The 9435-nt window shown below is 45.5% G+C and overlaps 1 protein-coding gene across 1 annotated transcript in view; it reads right to left on the minus strand.

The window, feature by feature from the left end:
* AFF1 (AF4/FMR2 family member 1) overlaps window positions 1-7768 on the minus strand; it is a 202108-nt gene extending 194340 nt beyond the window's left edge. The window contains exon 1 of the mRNA XM_037744515.1: window positions 6536-7768. The gene's annotated coding sequence lies outside the window, so the exon portion shown is untranslated. The remainder of the gene's footprint in view (window positions 1-6535) is intronic.
* Between the last annotated feature and the right edge of the window lie 1667 nt (window positions 7769-9435).

The raw sequence follows: 9435 nt of genomic DNA on the forward strand, positions 1-9435 counted from the left end.
TTTTAGTAGAGATGGGGTTTCACCATGTTGACCAGGATGGTCTCGATCTCTTGACCTTGTGATCCACCCGCCTCGGCCTCCCAAAGTGCTGAGATTACAGGCATGAGCCACCACATCCGTCCCCAGCTCTCTGAGGATTGTAAAGGTTTTGAGAGACAATTTCTCCATGGGTCTGTGGTATCTGGGCATATTTTTACGAAGAGGCATCAACTGTCTTTGTTTTGTTTCATATTATCTTTTTTGAGACAGGGTCTTGCCCTGTTGCCCAGGCTAGAGTACAGTGGTAGGATCTCAGCTCACTGTAGACTAGGTAAAAGCTCAAACAACCCTCTGGCCTCAGTCTCCCAAGTAGCTAGGACCACAGGCACGCAACACTATGTCTGGCTATTTTTTTTAAAAATTATTTTCTAGAGACGAGATCTCACTGTGTTGCTCAGGCTGGTCTCAAACTCCTAAGCTCATGCAATCCTCCCACCTCAGCCTACCAAAGTGCTGCCATTACAGGCATGAGCCAATGCACCTGGCTGTTCCAAATTATCTTTAAAAACGTTTCTATGGTGAACAGCCTTGGAAAATAGGGATAATTCCTAGAGCTAAGAGCAACATGTTTATTATGCAGTATAATCAAGATAAAACTCTCCCTTCACAGGTTTTTGTTTGTTTGTTTTGAGACAGAGTCACATTCTGTGGCCCAGGCTGGAGTGCAGTGTCTCAATCTCAATCTTAGCTCACTGTAACATCCACCTCCCCGTTTCAAATGATTCTCCTCCCTCAGCCTCCTGAGTAGCTGGGATTACAGGCACCCACCACAATGCCTGGCTAATTTTTGTATTTTTAGTAGAGACGGGATTTCACCATGTTGGTCAAGCTAGTCTCAAACTCCTGACCTCAAGTGATCCACCTGCCTCAGCCTCCCAAAGGGCTGGGATTAGAGGCTCAATGAGCCACCACGCCCTGCCTCTCCCTTCACAGATTCTAAAGATGGGGGGTGGGGGGAAGAGATAAAATCTCCAGTGGAGTGAAAAGCAGATCTGCTTACTAACAATTATAGAAGATTAGGGAGGCCACTGCAGTGGCTCATGTCTGTAATCCCAGCACTTTGGGAGGCTGAGGCAGATGGATCATCTGAGGTTGGAAGTTTGAGACCAGCCTGGCCAACATGGTGAAACCTCATCTCTACTAAAAATACAAAAAATTAGCCACGCGTGGTGCACGCGTGGTGGCAGCCACCTGTGATCTCAGCTATTCAAGTGGCCGGGGCTGAAGAATTGCTTGAACCTGGGAGGCGCAGGTTGCAGTGAGCCTAGATTGCACCCTGCACTCCAGCCTGGGTGACAGAATGAGTCTCTGCATCAAAAAAAAAAAAAAAAAAAAAAATTAGGATTCCCTACACTCAGGATTCCCTTCCTGTTAATGCAACCCACTGTTTTTGCATATGTCACTTGGCTCTTTTCCTCTCTTCACATAACCCTTTGGAAAACTGGGGCTTAGGAAACCAGAAAATGTTGATATTCTGGCTACAGGTATCTTGATGAGTGATAAAGTCATTCTCTTCTAACCCAGGGGTCCATGAAACTGTGGCAGGTTAGTTTGTTAGCTTGAGAGTGGAGTGAAACCTCAGACTTCACAGGTGGTGGTGGTGTTGTTTAAAGAAGGGGTCTTACTTTGTTGCCCTGGCTAGTCTCAAATTTCCTGGGCTCAAATGATCCTCTTGCCTCTGCCTCCCAAAGTGCTAGAATTACAGGCATTAAGCAGCAGTGCTCAGTCAGCCTTCATAGATCTTAACAAAAAGTAATTTGCCTAAGGTCTGACAGTTAGTAGGTAGCATATCCAAGATTCAAACCCAAGCTGTCTGACTCAGAAACCTTTTTAAACTCTCTGCTACACTGCAGTGGTTCTCAAAGCATTGTTCCAGAAATAACAGCATCAATATCAGCCTCAAACATGTTACACATGCAAATTCTCGGGCACTGCCCTGGACCTGCTGGATCAGAAACTTGGGGGATGGGTAAGAGGAGCACATCTGTGTTTTCACAAGCCTTCCAGGAGTATATTACAGGTCTGAAAACTACTGCCAGACTGCACATACTCACTGTATCTATAAGAGAGAAGGAAATGGTATGAGTATATCCTGATTTACATAGGGATATGCTCTCAAAAATTTATGAACTGACCTTTCACAAGTTGAATAATAGTTTTCATGCACTAAGAGAGCTAGTCTGCAATGCCCTGTATTTAAATTTTAGGAAGGTAAGGATTCTTACCTAACGCAAATAAATACCGTGTGTCTGTTAAATAGGTCTGCATAATTTTTTCCTTTGGAGGCACAAATGTTCAAATGCTAAATGAAAATACTTGTTTTTATGCCCATAATGATAAGAAAGAATTACTTACCCAAGGATAAACACTATTTATATTTTAGAGTCAATCTGTAATTCTTGAAAAACAGGAAACCACATATCAACATAGCCAACACAGTGTACCATAGCAGAAAGGGCACCAGGCTTTGAGTCACAGAGTCAAGTCACTTAACTTCTTCAACTCAATTTCCTGATTTTAAAATGGAAAATGAATTCCAACTTCAAAGTTGCAATTAGGCTTAAATGATTATGCCATGTGAAAGCTGTTGGTAAACAGTTAAGAGCCAACATTAGTTCCACCTGCACAGGCCCTTGCTCTTTGTTGATCATGTTACCATCACAATTTCTCCAATACTTAGGATACTCTCTGGCTCACAGAAGGTACTCAATACTTATGTGGTATTAGGAATAAATATGAGATATATTAATGATGTAATTGATTCCTTCAAGCACTATTTGTTACAATAATCCCAGTCTTTTTATAGGAAAAAGTCACTCCAGCAAGAAATCCTTAGTCATGTTTAAAATGGGCCAGATAATTTAAGAAAATCAGCGGAGTTTCTTCCCTTCGGGAATACTACCAAAGTTCTGTCCTAAGGCAAACCACAGAAACTCCTATTAGTAACCCTGATGACCTTGGGGTCTCCTGGTGTCAAGTCTATAGCAATCTGTTGTCCAGATATAAACAATCAGGAATAATGGATGTGTACTTACAAAGAGCCACTATTTCACATTTCCATGCTGTGGCGGAATTTTAATAAGTGAATTACAGAGTTTATGTAATCTATTTTAATAAAATCTAAGATCCAAATTAACAATATTAAATAAGCTTCTACTGTGTATTAAAAAAAGAGACTACCCAAAAGCAACTGCCAATTAAGTATCACTTGGGAAGAGAAACTACTGTTGAATTTATCATTTAATAAGGAAAATGCCTTTTTTTTTTTTTTTTTTTTTTTGAGACAGAGTCTTGCTATGTGACCCAGGCTGGAGTGCAGTGGCGCCATCTCAGCTCACTGCAACCTCCGCCTCTGGGATTCAAGCCACCCTCCTGCCTCAGCCTCCTGAGTAGCTGGGGTTACAGGCTCAAGCCATCATGGCCAGCTAATTTTTGTATTTTTAGCAGAGATGGGGTTTTGCCATGTTGGTCAGGCTGGTCTCGAACCCCTGACCTCAAGTGATCTGCCCGCCTCAGCCTCCCAAAGTGCTGGGATTACAGCCATGAGCCACCACGCCTGGCCCCAATGAAGTTGCTTAATTTGTACTCTCTCCAACATACTTTCTCAATCTCCTGAAAAATTAGTTAACGGTCTAGAGTCTTGAAATAAAGGAAATCTGGGCCCACAAATTACACAGAGTTGAACACAGAATACCTTCCACTGGCTTTTCAAAAAATATTGAAAACAAGTTTACATTTTCTGAGCTTATTTTTTTCACCCATCTTTTCAACTTTCAAGGCAACAGCAATATGCAACTTCAACCCAACAACCACCTGGCTAAAACGACTTGTAGGCCGGGGATGGTGCTTCCACGCATAATCTCAGCACTTGGGGAGGCAAAACTGGGAGGATTGCTTGAGCTAGGAGTTCAAGATCCACCTGGGTAACATAGGGAGCCCCCCCAATCTCTGTCAAAAGATTTTAAAAAATTAGCCAGGCATGATGGCACATGCCAGTAATCCCAGCTACTTGGGAGGCTGAGGAGGGAGGATCCCATGAGCCCAGGAGTTGGAGGTTGCAATGAGCTATGATAGTGCTCACTCCAGTAGCAGTAGCACTCCAGCCTAGGTGACAGAGGGAGACTCTGTCTCAAAAATAAATAAAGTGACTTGTAGAGGTGCCTGATAGATGTAACTGATATATATGTATTTTAATAGTCTCTTCCAAATTTAATACAAAACCTAATTTAGCAAGTATCTCAGTCAATTAAAAAAGTAACTTTTAGCTCAACCAGCTCTGTGAAATTCAGTTAAACCAGAGAGGAAAGAAAAGAGACAGCCAGTTTTGATATAGTCTTATTACCCTATAGTGGACCAGTGATTCTGGTAGCAAAAAAAATGCATGCATGTTATGGATGTAGGAGAAAGCAATGTTTAAAATGGCCTGGACTTTCGTCATAAATTCTCAATCTCTAAATGTTCTTTGCATTCTAATTTAACACACTGTGATTCTTCAAAATCACATTTTTGCAAAGTTGAAGTTAAGCAAATGCCAAAGACACATTCAATCGTTACAGTGAATAAGGCAGATTAATATTTAACAGTTCATTTTATTCTTGCAGGTGAAAAGCAAAGAATTCACAGCAACATACCTGCAAGTCCTACATCTCCAGCCTCATCATCCTTGTAAGTTACATTTGAGAAAAGTCTCCAATATCTAAACTCATTTACCCCAAAAGTCCCACTCTTCAATCTCTATTTGTCTCAAAATGACCAAATCTATTCCAAATTATTTCCTTGGTTCTTTCTCTCCTTAAAAATAGCTTAATTCAAATGAGTTTCTCTAGTTTTAAATACTACTTATCTATTCTCTTGCCTTCTCTCCTCGTCTCCCCTTGGGTCGTTTTCCTTTAGTTCTCACCACTGCTTTTCCGCATATTTATCTTCAAATATACAAATACAATACTTTCCAACATCCACCAGGGACAACACCTTGAAATTAAAGCAGGCAAACCATCCAGAGTTTTCCATTCTCCTGTGAATCTACTTCCAAAATATCCACTCAAGGAATCCTTCCCACTAAAGATGAAAGGCGAGCTAAGGAAATACATTAGACAGAGGAAGTAAACATTGAAACAGGGCCATGCCTAGATATTATTCAGCCCCAGAGAAAAAAACTGGATTCTTGGGTCCAAAGGTCTTTTTTGTGCCTTTTATCCCCTCCCAGAGGCCGACACCACGCAGGTCTGAGAGAGGTATCCCACGCCACCTACCCTCTACACACACCGCACGACCTTGCTCGGAAATAATCTTGCACAAGCAAAATTCTCCATACCTCTCAGACTCTTTCGCCTAATGTTTTTGTGCCTCAGTTCTTGAGCTCTTCTCACTTTGCAACTGGACCAGGGAACACTGGGTCTTCGCCTTAATTTACAGGTTTGCATAGAAGGTTTTAAATTAGTCCGGTTTCTCCGTGATAAGTCACACCCTACCTACAAAGTGCACCAAGGGGGGTTCAAATTATCCCCGCTCCACCCTTAAATAAAACAAATCACTTGGCTGCAATGCCTTTCCGCCAGCAGAGACGGGTTCAAGGGAGATTCGGACACATCTCCACCTCCAAAGCCAAGTGCCTTCCTGGGGTGATATGCATAACAATATGGGGGTGCTGGTGGTGGAGAAGCTCCTGGAAGACAAACCTAGCAGGACAGTACCGAGCCGCCCGCAAGCCCGTCGCAGCTCCATTAATGTAGCTACCATTACGCTAAGGTAACGTGTGATTCACACTCCCCACCTTCTCTCCCCTCATTCCCCGGCTCCGGCACTCGCACCTTCGGAGGGCTGGCGCTGCCAAGGTCCCAGAGGATGAGACACCCGAAGGAAAAAAGCATCATCAAGAGAAATTAACTAGTCTCATGTTCTGAAGACGCCTCTCCCTGTGCCCCAGAAGTCAGTCTCCAACTCCTCCCCTCGCTCTCCGAAGGCTGCGGACCACCAACACACGCCTCCCTCCAGCGCTCAGTGAGACGCGACGGGAAGCCCTCATCTCTCTCCACTACAGGCACAGGGGAGGGTCCCGGGGTGCAGGAGAGAAGAACCCCGCTTTTCCCCACCCCCTCCCCCCGAGAAACTTCTGGGACTCTTCATTACGCAACTCAGGGACCAGCTTCCAACAACGGGACAGCTCTCCGCGAAACGCGGGGTGCACGGGCAGACGTTAGATTTTGGGGGTGGGGTGAGGGAGGAGCATGGGTCTCTTCCCGTGTCCCCGTCCCTGTGTTTCTAGGCGCTACCTGCCGCGGGATCTCAAGTAGGGCGGGGAGAGCTCTGCGCCCTCGCCCGTTCTCCCCGAAGGCTCCCACCGGAAAAGTGGAAACGCCAGCTACTTGAGTCAGCGTGCTGGGAAGCCGGCAGAGAGGCGGGGAGAGCCTTGGCTTCCGAGAAGTCCGCGGCGGCGGGGGCCGGCCGGACCGACCCCAAACCCTGGGTCGTGGGGGAGGCGCAGGGCTGCGCTCACCTTCCAGACCCTTCCGTCCTCTAGTCCCGGGTCGGGCGCCCTCGTCACCTCCGCCCTCCCCTGACCTGTTGCGGTGGGAAGGGGCGCGGGTGCTGACGGCGCAGGGGAGCGCGTCCTCCCGGGGCTTGGCCGCGGAACCGTGGACGCGAGGGTGCCGCTCCGCCCGCAACGCGCGCAGGCGGCGGCCGAGTGCGCAGGGGCCGCGCGCGCCCGTCGCTCGCTAGCTGGCTGGTTCGCAGGCTCCGCGCGCCGGCCGCCCCGGACGCCCCGGACGCCCAGACCACGCCCTCCGCGCGAGGGTCCGCCCCTCGCCCCGCCCCCACCGCCGCCACCCGAGCCGCGGTACCGGGTTCCGCCCCGGCCCGCGCCCTCTAGCTGGCGCCACCCAAGCTGCAAGGGACGTCGCGGCCCTCCCGGGACTGGTGGGAGGATCGTGGGGGAGCGACAGCTCAGGACGGAATACGGCAGTGACCGCCCCGGCCGCGAGGGTGACCCTGCCCCGGGCTGCGGGGGGGGCACAGGAACCCTTTCACTTCACGGCGAGATTAAACTCAGGGTCAAGTTCTGAGCAAAAAGTGTCAAGGAGCCTTTTTGCAACCTCCTGTATTATTGAAACAGATTCCGTGCCCTTTAAAGGAGATAATAACTAACATCTGGGGAGCGTTTTACAGTTTAGAAAGGGCTTTTCACACACAGGCCTGTTTCGTCTTCACAACAATCTTATGAAACAGATATGTTGTTCCCATTTCCCAAGTAATGAAACCGAAGCGCTGAAAAGTTAAGTATTGTGCTCAATGTCACAGGCTACTAAGTGGCATGGGAAACCAGGTCTCCTGAATCTAGCCTCCGGGTTTCTGCTCTCCACCAGCCCAACCTCAGGAAATTCTAAAAGGTGCAGGGGTCTTTGGCAAATAGACCCGAGGGAAGAAGGGGAAACTTCATGTCTAGTTAAGTCGCTGCCTGATTCCTGCTGTGAACATACCGAGGAAAGCAACAGGCTGTCTTCATTGTGTGGTTGCACCTTCCTTCCTGAAAGGGACGCAGAAAGATTACATCAAATGGCGCAGATGAGATTTCACCCCCATTGTTTTATGGTTTAAAATGGGTGAAATAATTTGGATGAAGAAAACCACCTTACTTTAATGTAATGTGTAATGTAAATTAGCATAATGTATGAAAATAAGCCCCTCCCTGCTGTTCTTTCCTCTTTTTAATTTTGTCTGTCTCTACTGCTCTGCTCCTCAATTTTTTTATTGTCCATATAATTGAAAACCTAATCGATGGATATTTGCATTTCCAAATTAAACCTTGGGCTACTTTACTTAATTTCCCATGGATTGTTTTCCAAAATATAACTCTTCGCCCTATTCCATATCCTCCCATTGGGAAATTGGTTTACCTAGACAGCTAAAATAATTAAGGTGTCCCTGATGAACCCTGGTGGTGTATCTATCTAAGATGAAAGTTTTGGCCGGGCGCGGTGGCTTAAGCCTGTAATCCCAGCACTTTGGGAGGCCGAGGCGGGTGGATCACGAGGTCAAGAGATCGAGACCATCCTGGTCAACATGGTGAAACCCCGTCTCTACTAAAACTACAAAAAATTAGCTGGGCATGGTGGCGCGTGCCTGTAATCCCAGCTACTCAGGAGGCTGAGGCAGGAGAATTGCCTGAACCCAGGAGGCGGAGGTTGCGGTGAGCCGAGATCGCGCCATTGCACTCCAGCCTGGGTAACAAGAGCGAAACTCCGTCTCAAAAAAAAAAAAAAAAGAAAAAAAGAAAGTTTTGGTCATCCCTGAGCAGGGTGGGACAGGAGTCACCTCCAAACTGTGCACCTTTTAAAGGTTTCTAACAGAGACTACTCTCTATTCCAATCAATAACAAATATTTTAACCTTTTTGCTATATAATGAATACATTTCATTGTGAAATATATATTAGCATGATAATATTTTATAATCTGGAAACCTTTACCACTTCTTTTTTTGTATTCTTTTTGTATCATCCCATAGCATCTCCTATAGGGCTCTTCAAACTATGGTCAACTTAGTAAATGATGTTGGCAGCGGAAGTGTGATAATTTTATTTTCCTTCCTTTGGAATTGAAGAATGTAATTTTGCAGAAATTTTGTTAAATATGAAGTAGCTTTGGTTCAGAGTGTAGCTCATTCCATTTATATGAATATTCTTAAGGCAATGTGCTAGGTGATGAGCTGTATCAATGACAAAGAAGAGCTCCTATTTTCATGAGATTCCCGTGTGGTGGCAGAAGCAAGCAAGTAAATAAATAATTCTAATACACACTTCTTTTTTTTTTCCCCCCTGAGACAGAGTCTGTCTCTGTTGCCCAGGCTGGAGTACAGTGGCACAATCTTGGCTTGCTGCAATCTCCGCCTCCCACTTTTAAGCAGTTCTCTGCCTCAGCCTCCCAAGTAGCTGAGATTACAGGTACGTGCCACCATGCCCGGCTAGTTTTTGTATTTTTAGTAGAGACGGGGTTTCACTGTCTTGGCCAGGCTGGTTTTGAACTCCTGATCTCGTGATCCACCTGTCTCCGCTTTCCAAAGTGCAGGGATTACAGGCGTGAGCCATTGTGCCCAGCCTAATACCCACTTCTATTGATTTATTTTCTGAATGGTGACTGGCTATTGGAAAAGACCAAATCAAATTAATTTTCTCATAATGAATAAAGAAAAAGGCTAACCACGCCAATGAGTTATTTTTTTTAAACTTGCCTTTCTTCTTCTTCTGCAGGTCACTTTATGTAAGTGGTTAATAAGCAGGCTATATTCTTCCTTCAGGTCCAAAAAAGGAAAAAAAAAAATATATATATATGTATATATATATGTAAGCAGGCTATTTTTAAAAGTGATTGCACTATATCTACTTTAAAAAAAATTGTAT

The sequence above is a fragment of the Cebus imitator genome, unplaced genomic scaffold (genome assembly GCF_001604975.1).
Source record: "Cebus imitator isolate Cc_AM_T3 unplaced genomic scaffold, Cebus_imitator-1.0 Scaffold177, whole genome shotgun sequence".
Taxonomy (NCBI): Eukaryota; Metazoa; Chordata; class Mammalia; order Primates; family Cebidae; genus Cebus; species Cebus imitator.